At 29.4% G+C, this 18,869-nt stretch overlaps 1 protein-coding gene across 1 annotated transcript in view; it reads left to right on the forward strand.

The window, feature by feature from the left end:
• Positions 1-17,816: 17,816 nt before the first annotated feature.
• The window catches only part of LOC141536572 (protein AAR2 homolog), a 100,994-nt gene continuing 99,941 nt past the window's right edge, over positions 17,817-18,869 (forward strand). Inside the window, exon 1 of the mRNA XM_074257204.1 lies at positions 17,817-17,885. The gene's annotated coding sequence lies outside the window, so the exon portion shown is untranslated. The remainder of the gene's footprint in view (positions 17,886-18,869) is intronic.

Genomic DNA, 18,869 nt, shown 5'->3' on the forward strand with positions numbered 1-18,869 from the left:
AAAACTATATGTTTATAGTTTTCATCAGAAATAGGTCAAGAAAAATTCACCATCCGTGAAAAAATTTTCTGATATGAAAAAAAATTCTTTTCCATATTTTAGAATAGACGAGTTTTTGCTTTCCGATTGAATTTACTGTACCTTTAACACAGTTAAGTATAAAGAGATTTCCTGGGCAAATAAATCATTAAATACTCTGGCTCTATGAAAATAAAACTGACCCAAATAAATATTGACTGACACAAATAATAAATGTCGACATTTGTTCCAATGGATATAATTATAATGAAATATATTATTTATTAGCTATAAAACAATATATTTACTCTGACAAACATTTGTTTGAGATCGAATTATTGTCGCAAATAAATTTATGTTTAATAATAATAGAAATAAAAATAAATTTAACGCATTCGACACTGTAATATTTAGGTTTTTCATTTTCGCGTCGGTTTATTTCCACATTCGCATGCAAATAAACACAATTAAACCTGAAATATGCAATTAAATTTTGAGAGTTGGGTGTGTGTATCATACCGGGTAGATTTATGTGATGTATTATGTTTTCGATGTTTGTTTGCATACAAATAAAATCGTTTATTTGGGTATATTCGAAAGGTTTATATAATTTATTTAATAAAGGGACCAAGAATAGTCGAATAAAATTGAGTTACAGAGTTACCCTCGATGTATCGTGTGAAGCATAAATGTTTATCGTCGATCTACAAGACCGAGTAAAAAAAGCACACGAATAATTATTTTTTATCAGCCCCCCACGCAGCTTAGAAACGTTTTAAATGAATTATATATCAATTTTAACTGACGAGTATAACAGTTTGGCAATTGAAATACAATAAAAGACACATTAAGCAGTTTTGGATAATTTTGTTGGCAGTTAGCGGGTAACTATAAAAAAGTAATTCAACTGTTATTTGATAGCGTTTATGAGTAATTTATATGATTTATGTAATAACAGAGTTCTAGCCTACAATTATCGGAGAAACAATTTTAGTTGATATTCCGAACAGATGTAAACGAATTTAAAATTTATTCGGAATAATTGAAAAGTAAATTGCTGCAATTTGATCTTTAAATGATAGTTGGTTAGTTTGTTTGTTGTTTTTGTTCGAAGGGGAAGACAGATAGCGTTGAGACTGGTGAAATTCCAAAGAGAAGGGCCAATGACCAAGTAGTCAGTTATCGAGCTAAAAAAGAGTGACGACACTGATGACGTCGTGAAAGATCTCGGGTCTGCAAAAAGTTGTCTGATGGACGACGAATTTAACCATAAAATAGCTTGTTCCACCAGGACCATTAAATATATTTTGTCAAGTATATAAACATATCACTCTGTTTCGAAAAAGAATTATCAATTACAAATGACAGTATTTACTTTGCGATTAAATTTTAAGTTTAATTTATAGATGATAAAAAATATTTGTGTTATAAAAAGAATATTGAATAATTAATAAATTATCATTGTTAAACTTGTTGTAAATTTTTTGGATATTGTAAACTTTAAAAATAAACTAATGAAAAAAAAAGTTGATTGTCCTGACAGCTGATTGCACTGAGAGTTTATTACTTCTTATTATTCTCTCTCTTGTCTTCGCAAACTGGCTACTTATCTCAATTTTCTCAATTAATATAAAGACTCGAGCAATTAATATAACGAGCTGTATAATAATTTTATCTGAGTGTGGAAATGAAAAGTTCACGAAGATATATTTCATTTAAAAGTTTACTTTAGCCCACTCTAACTGCAATTTATTACATGAATTAATTGGTAATTAATTAAACAGCAAGTACCGAGCGGAGGTTAAGAAGCCCGAGAAAAATAACCGAAAAAGCGTTGAGTTTCACTGATGGAAATAAATAAATAAATTTATATTTCCGAGTTTATCGACTTGTTTTCTCGGTCTCAACTCATTTTATTTTCATTTATCTCCGCGCTGCATTCAAAACCCTGAGGAACTTTGCGGAGATTGAATTTCTTACGAGGATGAATCCGGGATGATCTCGATTCGGATGAAAGGGATTCGTATGGCACCTCATCCGGAACAATAAACAGTCCCATGTCACGAGATGAGTGTTACGCTTTTGCTTTATTCAATTTTATATTGAGTTACCAATTTCTCCAGTTTACCTCAAAATCTCTATCACTTTCCTTTCATATTCCTAAATTTCAACACTTGTCACTTACCAAATTCCATCAGTGAATTCAATAGAAACTAAATCTTCTTTTGTAAGAGAATGAATTACGGATTTTAGATTTTCCTTCTATTTTTAAATAATCTGTCTAAAATACACGGAAAAAAATTTTTAACACCAATTTTTTAGAATTTTTATTTAAAAGATTTTTTTTTTAATTTTGTATAATAATAAAATAATTTTACATTTTATTTAGTGTAAAAAATTACAAGCAAGACTCTGTGATTACCTCATTTTAGGCCTTACCAAATAGCGATTGAATAACATAAATAAAGCGCAAGTTAATAGTTTACGAAATGTCGAGAGCCCATTAAAAGGATGTTAAATAATTTAGAAACCTCAGAACTGGCGCCCCGGGTTATTAAACGCAAAAAGAGCCTCATTATTGCGCTTCCAAGGTGCAATATGTCGGGCATGGCAGCGGAAAAATGCGGGAACGCATTCGGGTCGAGCAAGGCAATCAATATTGCGGAGAAAACAAAAAAAATGAGATGAGAAGGGCGTAAAATAGGAAAAAAATTACTAAAAAAGCAAACCGTTTCTCGCTTATCCCCTGAGGGAATGCCCACCTGATAGTCGTTACGGGATCACGATATTAAGCGGCGCCTGAGAAAATTCAGTCGAAGCGGTTAATATGAAAAATAACCGCGTTATCATCATTAACGGCGGATCTTCTTTATGAAAATCTCTACTACACAATTTTTTTTTTAATTTTCATACTGCCATTTAAAAAAAACTCAATAAATAAAAATAAAATTAGTTAAAAAAATAACGAAGTTGTGTTTTCTTTCTTCATGCAACAAATTTATTAAATCATTTATCTGAACCATAAAAAATTGAATCAAATTAATCCGCATTAAAAATTGTCTATAATTCAAAAATATCATAAATCTCTTTTTTATTCGATAACTTATAGATGGCATCTGTCGTTAGAAACAGCTGAGAACAGTTAAAACTCAATTTCTAATGCGATAGTACTTAGATCCAGCATTTTTAGTGACATCAGTTACACACAACCATGACATTATCAATCTTTCTTAAAAGAACTCTTCTCTTATTTATTTAAATTGACATCTCTTTCATTCACTATCCACTTCGTCACACTCTTCGATTTCAAACTATAGTTCTATCGCGAGGAAAAGAAATTAAAAATCCGGATTTCAAAAAGTTTAAAGTATTAATGTAATCTAAGCCTTTGAATCGAATTGGGATCTAAAAAAAAACAAAAAAAAAAGTGGAATTTTTTTTGTGAAAATTTTCAGATGGCCAGAATTTATTCCCGGTAAAGTCTTTGGTAAATATATTTAGAGTAAGTAAATACGTTTTGACAAAACATCATTTTTCTTTATTCTAAACGGTGTCTTATTTTGCCCTACTTAGAGTATCTACGCAGTATTTGGAACTGGAGTTACTATAGTTATATTATGAAAATTGAATAAATAGAATTGATTTATCTCTAGAAAAACAGCACTAACAAACACTTAGACGCATATGGTTTATCATAAATTGTACACAAATAATTAGTGATGTCACGGAAAATCCAAGCGAACTAGAACTTTTGGACATCTGGTGAACACAATGAACATTTATACGAACAGAACTAGATTATATCAAATATATATTAAGCGCAGTGGCATTTAAGTACAAAGAGAGGGTGGAGAATAGTATTAAACCGAATCGATATATATATATATATATATATATATATATATATATATATATATATATATATATATATATATATATATATATATATATATATATATATATATATATATATATATATATATATATATATATATATATATATATATATTTATAGTTATCGAGTGAATCTAAATTATATCATTTCACTCATTTTCTCGCTGTCACTCTAAATGCGAGTATAATTTTGATACTATTGGCTGCACCTGTTATGCAACATAAAGAACCAAATAAATAAAATTTTACCTTTTCCATTTTTTTTTTGTTACATAAATTTATAACATTTTTTCTCGGGTATATTATTTTTATAGAACCATTCCTGTGAATTTAATTGCTTTTCTTTATAAGTAAAATATAAAATCGTACCTCTAATTATAGTTAAGAATTTTCTGTGCTTTCATTATCAGCATCCCAATTTACATTAAGAAAAAATAAACAAAATTTACTGAACGATCTTGTTTGTGTCTTAAGTACTAATTTTGAAAATTAGGATCTTCGTAATTTTTTTTTTCCCTGTTTTTTAGCAGACAGTGGTTCTAATACTTACGAACTACACTATGAATATAAAAGATTAGACCTTTCCTAATTCCCAATTGAGACTAAAGTGAGTAGAAAAAAAAGTACTGGTGGTTCGGTAGAGCTATCACTGAAGGACCAATAACAATAAAAGCTTCTAATCTTCATAAAGCAAGTTTCCCCTGTTTGTTTACTGTTTCTCCACTCTCTTTACTTTTTTGTGCAGTTACTTTGTATGTGTGGCACATACAGCATTGTGTTCTACGGCCCGGTATGTTCCCCGATTGTTGTCTTGCTAGTCAGTTTGTTCTAATAGTTTTTTTTCCAAATAGAGTAGAGTTAGAGCAAGAGAACACTAGGAATTCACTATAGGAGGGTCGCAAAGATACGTACGAGGCCAAAGGACACACGTGATCGAGTGTATACACTGATGTGCACACAAAAAATACACCGGATGATAATATAAAAGAACCGACAGCGCTAACTGTATAAAAAGTAAATAAACATATTTAGATGAATTGAGTTGAGAGGAGTTACGGGAAAAATAAAAGTACAATCGATTTTATATTTTGGAACCCGTTCAAGCTAAGAAGTGACCTCGTATATTTTTTTTTTTATCTATCAAGACATATAAGTAAATTTTTTTTACGGAGATAGAAGAGTTTATTAATTTTTTAATAGATGAACTCGATGGACTCAGTAATAAAATAAATTAAAATTTTAATTTATCATATGAACTCAAATATTTAAACCGACGAAAATTCAAAATTAAATGAGTTATAACTTTATAACTAGAACATTTGTACGAAAGCTCTTTATCAGGACTTTCAAAGCTTGGATTAATTAATCCCTCATACAGTAGCTCCGAGAATATTTCTCAAAGTTTTAGCGTATGAAAAAAATAAAAAGTACCTAATATAATCCAGATAAAATATAAATGATAATTTTTATATTATATATCATGAAATACAACTCCCATGAGTCCCAAATCCGAGCTGGTAAATCTAATCCCGAAGTTTAAACCGGCGAATAAGCTTCCCACAATCTCGGGCTAATTTATTTTGAAATACTTTAAAAAATGACATACTCGCTGACACAAAGAACTTTTGTCACATTGTCACCCAGAATAAATGACTGGAGTGGTAATGACGTAACGATAAAAAAGTTATACAGCCACCGCAATCCATTAAATAAAAAAAAAAAAAAAAAAAAAAAAAAAACCACCTATGAATTATATTTTATTATTTGAAATAAAAATTACTAGTTACACAGATAAGGAGCATTTGATTTTTTCTTTATCCGAGGACGTTAATTCATCATATTTATTGGGCAAGCTCCCAGAAATTGAGAGGTGTGACCAAAATGACACGTGTTCTGAGGCGACACAGCTTCACAAGGGTTGTTAACACACGTGCCTATCATTGTTTGCATGAGAGAAAAAGAGACGCCATTTCGGTAAAGGGGAGCATGCACAACGATCTGTCCCCCATCCCTCATCCCCCAGCCACCACACACCCATCATTCATCTTCAAGCCTGCTTTCATCATTTACGCTTTCACGTACATAAATAAATTTTGACGTATGTGTGCCAAAAAAATTTTTTTTACCCGCTCAAAAATGTTTTGATACTTTTATTGCCTCATGAAGTAATTTTTTAGTCAATCAATTATTCAAAAGTGGTTTTAATGACATTAAAAAAAACCTTTGACCTTTTTTTTGGAAACAAAAAATTCCAAAGGATGGCCTGAACAAATATTTACTAGAATAATAATAAAAGGCGAATAAATTAATTTCAAAAATAACAAAGCTCCTGAAAAAAAAAAATTTTCGATTCCAAACTTTGAAAAAAATTCTTATTTGCTATGCCAATAAAAAAAAAAAAATAAAATAAAAAAATCTCTAATACCAACTAAAGTTATCTAAATTTCACTTACAGTGCGCACCCTATTCGAAACACTTGAATCCCAAACTTCTCGGCCTATCACAAAATCTTATCTGCATTATCAAAATGTTGCCCTCTCAGAGAACCTCCTTTACAATTGAATCCCCAAAAAGCATCCCTACACAACGGGCTATCTTTCATTGCACTCAACAAAATTAACATACCCCTTATTATCCAGCGCCACCAAAAAAAACAGCCTCAGATTTCCATCGATCACGTATTTTAACTCGGGCCGCCTTTTCACAAATTCTATATCTTGATCCAACATTATTCTCTCTTTATCGCCTCCATCATCGCCGGGACATTTTCTGGATTTTTGCATCTCCCATTTCTCATCACATCATTCATATTTCTCACATTTTTTTACCCAATCCCATCTAGCCAACTCAAATCGAAAATCTTTTCTCCCCTCCGTGTGAATATTCTTTTAGTAAAAGAGTAATTTACATTTGTGTAGACTAGTATCCTACAAGACGCACTTATCGTGAGACACTGCATCAATCCTCCTTCTGTCTCCTGTCGACTTCTGTCCAAGAAAAAATGACAAAGGATTGTCAAAAAAAAAGACAAGAATCTACTCTTTATTGTGCTTGCCTCATCAAATATTATATTATGTGTCACGAATATGAGAATATTTTTTGACAATTGCTTCAGTTCATTGCTGAGTTACTTCATCAAATTTAATAACAACTTACTGATTTGATCTGATCTGATGATTTGATAACACTTTTATCGTCAATCAATTCTAATGGAAAAAAATAATGATCTATTCTTTGAAATCAGCCATTAATGTAAAATCGATGCATCAAATTAAGGATAAAAATTATTGAATAATTTAAACAACATTCAAACACAGAAAATACCAGTACTTTACAAAATTGATTCAATAGATAAGGTTTGATTTAAGTAAAATTGTTCGCGTCTTCATTAAATTATGTACCTGGATAATCTGAGATAATTTCTGTAAGTAGGTAACAGCAGTAAATAATTCTCTTTTAATTAAGAAATGGTAAATTGATTACCACAATATGGATAAAAAAATGAACACATCAAGCAGTAATAGCTTGATGGTATCATCTGCTTCTCACAATTACGAATAATAATAAACACGAACTAACTCTGCGGAGTTGCTGTGCTCCAATAATGTGTGCATAGATCTTATAAAGAAAATAGGGGAATAAAAGATCAGATCGGATTTATCGCTCAAGCTACCAAGATATGATTTACAAGGGAGATAACTGCCGCTATTATCCGAACCGTCCTACTCGTTCGCGTTCCCCTTTATTACAGGACAATCTTAATGATATGGACGATATAAATTAGATCGCTACCGTTCCACATGAATGCAGATCCTATTATCACATGCGCGTTAACTATGCATCTTGTAAATTTTAAACTTTATTATATATCTTTCATACATTCTTAGTAATTTTATGCTGTGAAATCTTGTTTCATCTATTTATAACTAATGACTGTTTACCAGCAATAACGATAATCCGATATAATTTCTTATTTATTCTCACTATCCACAAAACCTTTTTTTTAGTTAATGTAAATATTTACTAGACTTATAAAAATTCCCTGAATATTTAAACGCTTAGTTTTCCATCTACCCTCAAATTAGTACCTCAAAAAACTAAACCTTGAATCCTCCTACTTGTTATCTGTACTTCCCATTGCAATGGGTCCCTAAATCTCTCACTTAACTTAAAAAAAAAAAAAAAAAAAAAAAAAAATTGTGAGGGCGTCAACGACTGTTTGCCATTAGGCTGTAATTTAACGATAAGTATATTACTCGAAAGAGCTCTGGTACAAATCTTAACTGGGTGCTTTGACAACAGCGTGCACGTAACGCCCTTTGTATTTTCTTATTTTTATTCTTAACTGTGACATGCAGCACACGTACATATAGACATAAGTCGGCTACGAAATCTATTCTCGTCATATCACTGCTCACTCTGCTTTATTTTTCATATATTTCTATTTCTGCTGCACACCCTAATAATATAAGTAAGTCTCATCCCCAAATTTTTGGTAAAATATATCTTGTTTGGACAAAGCACACTCCCACATCCACATCTACACACACGTTACGTCGATATGACGAAAAACCGAAGCAAAAAGGATAATAAAATACTAAGACCGAATCCACTTGTCTTTTGTTGTTCATCTACCGACCACTCGTATAATTTAGCAGATCAAATATCGTTTGGTTTGTTGAATCTTCGAGGGTTAAACTTATAATCTAACACATCACTTCTATATTATATATATCACGGGATTTTATTTCAGTTGAATGGTAATCTTGCGAAACGAATTAACTACAAATACTATTTTCTTTTTCCCTTATTTCCCTCGATCCTGACTGGGTTCCATGTAACGCAACACCGTCCGCAGTTTGTGTACCCAATAACGAGCGTCATTATATTGATTTTAGTATTGACGCGTATCTTACGCCCACAGGTTTCCCAATAGAACCTAATAAATAATCTCGCAGATGCGGATGCACATGGCTTACTCATGCAATTATAATTTCACCGCACGTGCGCTCGGGATTTATATTATTTAATATATTATTTAATATTGTATTTACAATTTATATTTGTTTAAAACGAAGGGGTATTCAATCGAATTGATGGATTTAAAGTAAATACACAGACGAATATCATATAAATTTTTATGGGTGTCGAGATAGCAATTCAATAGTCATTTTTTCAGATATCGCAGTAGTTGAGGAAATGAAGAGTTACTAAATGAACTGTGAGACTTTGATTGGATCGGCACACTCAACTGGAATGATATTGTTCACTTGTATTGAAGCGGTGATCAATGGAGTAATGATTACGTAAGACTAATCGTCAAAAGATTGACATTAAATTCTTTATTGAGAATAGCGATGTCTTGTAATTATTAAAAAGAATTCCTGGGGAAATATTTGAAGTTTTACCGAAGTAATATTGCGAAATGTTCATTAAAATTTTTTTTCAAAAGAACCTGACATAACTAAAGTGACCTACTACCGATTTAGACATTTTATTACTTATTTTGCTGATAAAAGTTTATAAAATAATTTTTCATTGTTTACAGAAAATCATTTTTTAACGGTCAACCGATATGATGATTTTCTAGCGACTCAATGTCGATGAGGGAGGCCGTTTTACCCCTCGAAGGATAGTTTCCCCTATTTAAAAATAACAAAAAATCTCCAATAATAGGATTTTGCAGTCATGAACAGTTAACAATGTATTGGATACTCAGTTTTTTCAATAAAATGAGCGAAAAATAAAAAATCAACAAAGAAAGGGTATTACCTTAAGCTGCCCTGAGTAATCCCTGGCTCAGTAGGCATATGTCACTCGCTTTTAATGGATTTTAGGTCAATCGAACACCAGTCGTTCATTTTCACCGTTTTTTATGACTTTATGGATTGGTAGAGTTTTTCCGTGATTTAAAAAGCTCAATCCCTATAGACTTGATGTTCTATTAATCAAAATTGAACAGCGTAAATTTAGTTCGTTTTTTTTTTTTCTATTATTTCGATTTTCACACAATCTATAGCACAATAAAAATAATAAAATAATAAATTTAACGATAAATTAATTCAAAATTACAAACAAAAATTTTCTCGACACACCTACTCGATAATAAATGAAAATATTTAAATGAATATTCATTTATTGACTAAAATAAAAAAAAAAAAAAAAACAATAGAAGTTATAAAATTCAAAGGATTATAAAACTTTTGAAATATCATCACTTGATAAATTATTACGTTATATATGTATCGAACTATCGTCTATTGATAATATTAGTACGCAACAATATCGATGAACTGTGTGTAATTTCGAATAGCACGCGCCTTTCTCTAACACCACAAATGTCAAAGTAAAGTCTAGTCGCGATAGACTATTCAATTTTCATTGTTACTAAAAATAATGAGAAAAAGGAAGATGGTATTTCGCTCGGCTGTTGATATACAAAGCAATCAATCGGTTGGAATCTTCAGCGACTAGTCATGTGAAAAGATTCAATCACTGCAAAGGCGTGCATTCAATGCAAGCTGTAACTTCATACACTTTTAAAGAGAGTACCTCCATCTATGACGCAGAGAAATTTCAATTTGATATTAGGATATTACTATTTCACATTATACATATCAATATTTATATCTTGAAATAAATTGCTTACTTTTTTACGATTCGCGGCTCAATCTTTCGTTAACTTTGTTCTTTTAAATTTTTCATTACGTTACGTAAATTCTTTGCGTAATATATTTCCGTGTTAATATATTCGCACGAAGAGAAAAAAATTAATCAAATAACGGCATAAGATTTAATACAATTATGATAGTTATGTATATCAGAGTGATCACGTAGAATATATATATATTATAATTACGATAAACTTTCTCCCTGAGAAATAATATCTCACTTCTGTAGAGATTTAAGATTTTATCTCATCCACTTATGTTTCATTTTTTCGATTTCCTTCATTCGACCTATTTAGTTGGTATTAAACAGTTATTTTTAATTTAAAACGGTTGCAATATTAATTATCAGAATTTAAATCAACTAAAAATTTCAGTAGAAGTATAGTTTGCAAGAAAAAAAATAAAATAATTAATTGATGACCGTGCAAAAAATTTGAACCGACAGTTAATTACTTAAATCGAATCGTCCTTTCAGCCGTCAGATAACTAAACCGTCCAGAATAATATAAATGTATTTGTACGGTATATGTATTTTCTTTAGATACGTAAAACGATTCCACAGTAAAGTAAATCCAGCGGCTTTCAAATGTCCACCAAACGTCCTTGCATCCTTTCACCCTTGAAAGGAAAGTTAGGCGGAGTCAGAATGACAGAAAAAGATAGGACAGTCAGTAGGGTGGTGTGATCCGTGGTAATCCACGAAGATAGAAGGGATTTTTCAAGGATTTAAAGAAAGATGGAGGCAAAAAACTCACCACAAACGTCACTTCGACAGACTGTCCATTTATCCTTGACCATTATCACAGCCTTTATACACTACGCTACGCCAAAAACCCTACACCCGAGTCTCAAATTCAAATATGCTAATTTGGCAATCCTGCCAAATTATATTTATCTTGCCGGTCATTCGCATTAATATTAACCGACAACCGACTTACCCTCGCATTTAATCGCACATAAAAAACATCCATTTTTTCAGTTCAGACTCCAAAAAAAAATTAAATGGCCAGTTCAGAATAAAATAGAAGGGACAAAGTTTTTTAAGGGAAAATCGTTCTATTTTCTCCATAAAAATAGTAGTACGGGCTTGCCAAAAGTTTTATTGCCGTTTGATATTTTCGGCTACTCTTAAACTTATTTATTTTCCGGGCAGTCTTATCCCGCTCGGTTTTTATGGTCTATTAGAATATTGGTTTATACGATCTATAATGCAAAGTATCTTCGCAGAATCATATACAAAAGATTTCCATAGCATAACTCTAAATCACCATCTACAATACTCCTAAAAAATACCGTCCAGTTTATCATCCTCCCGACCTGATGTGCCATGAAATCCTGTTACGATTTAGTTATTACCGATTTACATACACGGAGATAAAAGTATAAAAAACTTTACCGAATAATATGGGTTAAAATTATGTACTAAATCAACTATATAATCACTTAAAATTTTTTTTTCTAAATATCTATTCTAAAAACTCAAAAATAAAATCATTATAAAAATAATAAATGAATTTTCTGCTAAAATGCAGTATTAAATTACTTAACAGAATTTTTCGGTCTTTATATCAAAACAATAAATAAGTTTATAACTATTTAAATATAATATGGATACAATGTACCTCTAGAAGACAATAAAATAAAAAATATTTTTTTTTATCGTCTTCTATTGTGATACCGAGTCCTGAATATCTACTTTGTATGCATAGATATTCATCCCCGCGTCATCAATGTTCAATAAACCCGTAGACGTGGTGAAGTATACAATAGTCTATCCCATTTTAAAGTAAAACAACCAGACATAAATATAAATATAAATATAAATATATATTGACAATATATGAAATAAATATTTTATATAGATGCATAAATTTTCAGATTTATTGTTTTACATTGCTTTGGAAGAGTTCTGTGAGGTCATTGTTTGTCGAAGAAGGCTTAATAAATGCAAGGAAATAATATTTCGACATAACTGTGTGAAGTTGTGTATACCGCGTACATGTGCGAGAGTATGTGGATGTGTATGTTACAAGATCCGGTAGAGTTCGTGACAGATGAGCACGAATGGGCTTTGGACAGGGATCTGTACAGCAATCCCTCGGGATCCAAGAACGAGATTGATGCGTTATGGGATGCGATCACAAGCCATGCATCGGCAATGATGTACTCGCAAGTTATTAGATAGTTTTTTGAAGTTGTTTTCTCACTTGAATTCGTAATTTAAATTTACTTTTATATTTTATTTAGAGACTGGAATTAATAGACAGTTCAATTTTTTTTTTAATTTAAATTCTACGTAGAAGTTATTTTTGAAAAAATTTGGATACACGTTGTGTATGTTGAACAGAAAGTTTGAATTTGCTTAGAGAAGTTGTCATTTGAGAAAAAATAAATCTTGGTGCGGCAACCAATCTCTGAAGCTGGAGCTGAAGCCATTAAAACGGATAGAAATGAAATGAAACTCAAGTAATATAAACTGACGAACAAACTTTACCCAATTACTGACCACTATTGAGCGTTTGAAACATCAAACGAAACTTTAGCCAAGTCCTTATTCGTTTCAACAATTTCATCGATTTGTAACTCAATAATTTCGGTGAGCATTGATTGAAGAAATGAATTAATTAAAAATGGAATATTAATCTAATTGGTGTGATATGAATCTGACTTTTAAACTCTCATTTGTATGGTTACTTTTTATATTTATGTGTTGATGTGGATAAGATTCAAGAACCTATATACAAGAGTCACAGTATACTGTACAGTATACAGCCGAGGGTATTAAGGGTAGCATGTATATATAGAGAGGGTAAAACACCCTACGCGAATGGTTATCACCTTGGTAACGAGAAGTAGACCGTCGGTTTCCCGCAATCTCAAAGTTCTCAAAAGCATAGCTCAAATATTACGATAAACCAGTCGAAAGCAACTTTTGATATTTTCTGTATTATTTGCTCCTCAACTATTTCATCTTTTATTTGCTTCAGAATAATTAGAATATTTAACATTTTATTACTTTTGATGGAATTAAATCCAAATATCAATGTAAGAATTAAAAAAGAATTTTAGCTTAATCTTGAAATTAATTTGAGTAAAAATTCAATAGTGATTCAATCTCAAAATAATAAATAAAAAAAAAAACTTACAGTCGTTGATTTCTTCAATGATGATCTCAGGAAAATTATCAGCAAGTACTTGGTTACTTGCTTGATCTCTCACCACTATTACTCCGAGAATCAGGACTTTATTTTTTTCTAGAAACGAAGAAAATAATGAAAAAAAAAAAATTAATAATTTAATTTAATTAATTTTGAAGTCAGGTTTATAATTTTAGAAAACTTACTTTATGATTGCTGGTATGTGATGATAGTTGACTCTGACACTAATGCTGATGCTGACAAAGCTGTCAATTTCACCGAAAAATCACTCACAACACATCATAATCAAAGCAACGAATAAATAAAATAAAATAAAAAAAAATCACGCACTGAATTTTTATAAAATATTTCACACATACTTTTGAATCACCACTTTTACTAATATAAAAAATATACAATAAAAAAAATACATTTAAATAAAACACACACACACATCATCTAAAAAAACACTAACACTATCTCACTTTGGCACGTTATCAACATTTATCACTAATAATTAAATTTTACTTTTACTACTACCCTACCACACGATGCTGGTCACTTCACTACACTTCACCACACTTTACTACACTTCCAAGACACAAATCTAAAACTAATAAAAAAAACTATGACATTAACGTTAGCAGCAACTTCATAATTTTTTAATTTTTTTTAACAATTAAATTTGCTCCAAAAAATTATTTTTAAAAAATTGGATTTATAAATTTTTAAAATTTCCAAATGTCAATTTAAAAAAAAATTTTTTTTTGCCATAATTTATTTGTTAAAAAATTCTAAAAATTAATAAATACCTGCTAAATTAAATGACATTAAAGTTAGCTGTCACTTGTAGATTTTTTAATTTTTTTTTTTTTAAATAAATTTGCTCCAAAAAATTATTTTTAAAAAATTGCATTTATAATTTTTTAAAATTTCCAAATCTTAATTTTTTTATAAATTTTTTTTTGTCATAATTTATTTGTTAAAAAAATAAAAAAATTATCAGCTATATGCTAAGTTAATTTTCATCTAAATTAATTCTCACAAAAAAACTGCACATCCACTTCAAGTTCATTGTAAAAATAATCAAACACCGAGTTCAACAAAATGACCGCCGTAAATAATTTTTTTGCCCTCCGGGCGGAAAGTGGCAACTTTCGTCCCGCTACGCTAAACAAAGTTGCCGCTTTCCGCCTTCGTCGGACAAAAAAATAGTATACAGCCCTTGGAAAGTAAAAAAGAAAACCTCAGATCACATGTTTGTCGACCTCGGCTTCGCCTCGGCCAACAATTACATGTGATCTGAGGCTTTTCTTATTTTCCTTCCCAAGGGGTGTAATATACTATTAGTTCCGTATAAAAATAAAAAATAAAAATCTGTCATTATTTAAAGCAAAATTAAATACTTCTCACACAAACAAACCTTTGTATTTAAAAAAAAAAGTCGACGTACTCTAACTGTAGTCAGTAACTTGAAATATGACACCGCTGAGCTTCCGAGAAAATTCGTTTTTGTTCGTATTCTATCGACAAATTCAATCGTCCTTGGCTGAAATAAAACCAACATATTTTATTTTTTTCTTCAACTCTAATAATTTCGAGAGCTACAACTTTATTGTATACTTATTTTTATTAATATTTGTTTAATTCAAGAAATTTATTATTACTATTATTATTATAAAATATTCATCACCTTTGTTTGTGTGTTATACTGCCATGGTTCATCTCATGTCTGCTAATTTTATTTTTTCCATTTATTTTAAATCAATTGTTTTCATTTATTAATATTATATTTATGTATAATTTAATTACAATTAATAATTATTAATTAATTAATTAATTACTTAACTGGCAAGCACAATCTCCGCGACATACGACTTACCCTTGACTATACTATGTTGCGTTTGACCGTTACTAGAAGCTCCGGTCTTTGTTCTTTATAAGCCGCGCGCTGATTGGCTCAACGAATTTCAAATTTCGCCAATTAAAATTCCGGTTACAAAAATTTTCGCTTTTATTTTTTTCATTTATTTTAAAACAATTGTTTTCAGTTATTAATATTATTTTTATGTATAATTTAATTATAATTAATAATTATTAATTGATTAATTAATAATTATTAATTAATTAATTAATAATTATTAATTAATTAATTAATTACTTAACTGGCAAGCACAATCTCCGCGACATACGACTTACCCTTGACTATACTATGTTGCGTTTGACCGTTACTAGAAGCTCCGGTCTTTGTTCTTTATAAGCCGCGCGCTGATTGGCTCAGCGATTTAAAATTTCGCCAATCAAAATTAAGATTACTAAAATTTTTTAACGAATCAATTCAAATTTTTATTCTAACCGTCACTCGCTCTAGTAACTTATAGGGAATTTCATTGTTAATATACTATTGTTGCCCAACTGACTTCAGAATAGAGAAGCTTCCTTTGTTGCTGGCAGTTCAATACTCAGCTCGATCAAATTAATTAATTAATAATTAATAATAATTAAAATTTATTTAAAATAAAGAGATAAGCGGAAATATTCAAATATTTAAGAAGAATAAAACAAAATGTAAAGCTGGAAAGTAAACAGAAATGCGAATGTCAAATCCAACAGAACAATGGGCAGTATGTACGCGAGAGGAAGGTAAAATGTTAATTAATTAAATTAATTTTATTTTTTTGTTTAAATAATACGAATATTATGAAAGAATAATTTTAAAAATATTAATATTGCAAAAAAAATAATTTATTTCAAAGATGAATTTTTTTATTTCAGTAAAAAAAATAAAATGTCTCATATTTCTTTTTTTTCATCTATGTCAATAAAAATGAGACAGTAAATATGATAGTGAAATTAATAAAAATTAAGTTAGCTGACATTGAACAATTTTTAAGATTTTTTTATGACTTTAAAGTTAGCAGTAACCTAAAAAATTTTTTAATTCTATTTAACAAAAAAATTTGCTAAAAAAAAATATTAAAAAAAAAAATTGCATTTTATAAAAACTACTAGAGTAATTTTTTTATTATAATTTATTTGGTAAAAAAAATTTCTATAAATTGACAACTGTCGGTTAACCTCAGTTTCATAGAATAAATAAACAAAATTTGTAAACACTATATATTTGTATCATTTCAGACAAGGTCGACGGTGTTGGTGAAAAAACTAGAGTAAATTTTCTCAGAATTCCAACAGCGGAGTCGTGCCTCATGCTATTGTCCACTACGCCGTTAAAATATGACTCGAGCTTATTTTCGTATTTAATTAAATACCTGAAGGAATTTGAGGTATTCAATTTTTTTTTTTTTTTTTGTTAAAGGGAAAATTTGTATGACATTAAAGTTAGCTATCACTTGACAATTTTTTAATTTTTTTTTAACAAAAAAATTTGTTCTAAAAAATGATTTTTAAAAAATTGCATTTTTAAGTTATTAAAATTTCTACAAGTCCATTTGTTCAATAATTTTTTTTTTGCTATAATTTAATTGTTAAAAAAAATTAAAACAATTGTGAAATGACAGCTAAATTTAATGTCATAAAATTTTTTTACGGAATTAACATTGTTGACGACAGCCAATTGGTTAAATTCAGTAATCGACTTTTTTAACAATAAACATAAAGTGTGTGTGATATTTTTTATTAACAATTTTAAGTTTGTGTCGTGAGAATGTTGTGAAGTGGTAAGTGTAAAGTAAAAAATATCAATAGTATCAGTGAGTGAGAAAGTGTTAGTGTTTTTTTAGAAATGATAAAAACAGCAGAAGTCAGACAATTGTTTTATTTAATTTTTTATTTTTATTAGAGTTGATTTATATTGTTAAAAGTAATTTAACAAAATTCGGTGAATGTTTTTTGTTTTGTTTATTAATTTATTGAAAAATAAAACTGTCGAGTGTCTACCGTCTGCTGCTTTCATTATTATCTGTCGTGAGAGATTTTTCGGAGAAATTGACAGCTCTGTCAGCATCAGCATCAGTGTCAGTGTCAACCTGCATCAAGTACCAGCAAGTAATGGGTAAATATTCGAAGTTTATAAATTTTACTTCTAAGTTCATTCAAAATTTTTCTAATAATTTTTTTTCTAATAATTATTTAGGCCATTTTTGAAGAAACCAAAGATTTTACTGCCAGTGTCATCAGTTATAAGCGAGAGAGGTCAACGTCGGTAAGTTTGTTGTTAAAAGAATATTTTTTTAATTATTGAATTTTTTAATTTCTAAAATGGAGCAAGTAAAATTAAAAAAAATAAAAATAGCAGAACTTAAGATAAATGTGCTTTTACTAAGTTGAAATAATAAAATATAATTATTGGTGAATTCATGATTACTTGTAGAATAACTTAATTTCATTTATTTGGAATTTAATGGAAAAAATTATACAATTTTTATGAGTATCCCATTTTTTAGTCAGTCTGTCCTACCTAGCTATCTATTGAAAAATTCACAATTTAATTATTAAAATTCGTGTACATGCTTTTAACTAAATAGTTTCAGTATGAGACATAGTTTTAGTACGAAAGTTATTCAGTGACGATAAAAAAGCCGTAGGGAAAAAAATATAAAAAATTCATAACGACTAAACTCTTACTCGGGAATATTATTTTTAAACTGAGTAGAAAAAAAGGTCACACAGATTGCATCGCGTTAACGTTTTTTAAGGGAAGACTACTACGTTAATTAGGCGCATACTCGGTTAAGATTATTTTTTATCTCGAGTATAAAAGTTCAAAAGAATATTATATTATATTTTACTGTAAATACTCAAAGGCGTTGAATATAATTCTTCAGATGATCATTTTTAAATCTTCTATACTTGACATTTAATTACTTTTAAGTCATAAACATTTTCAAAGTAAATTATTTTTTTCTTTGACTTTATCCATAAAAATTTATTTTATTTTTTTCAGAGTAAATGAAAAATAACATTTTTATAAAAATTTATAGAAAAATATTCGTTAAAAAATTAAAAAAATTAATTATTAAGTCAGCAATGTTTTTATTTAACAAATATTGGTATTTTATTGAATAATTAATCAAGAAGTATTACTTTTAAAAAAAAATGAACATAAATCACTTGAAACAGCCCTTTGAAGTTTACGAATCTCTTTTTTTGCTGACAAAAATTATTTTCGCTCTCAAGTGTGCCAGAT

This window comes from Cotesia typhae, unplaced genomic scaffold, assembly GCF_013202065.1.
Source record: "Cotesia typhae breed Kobodo isofemale line unplaced genomic scaffold, CoteBio_Ctyphae contig_123, whole genome shotgun sequence".
Classification (NCBI taxonomy): Eukaryota; Metazoa; Arthropoda; class Insecta; order Hymenoptera; family Braconidae; genus Cotesia; species Cotesia typhae.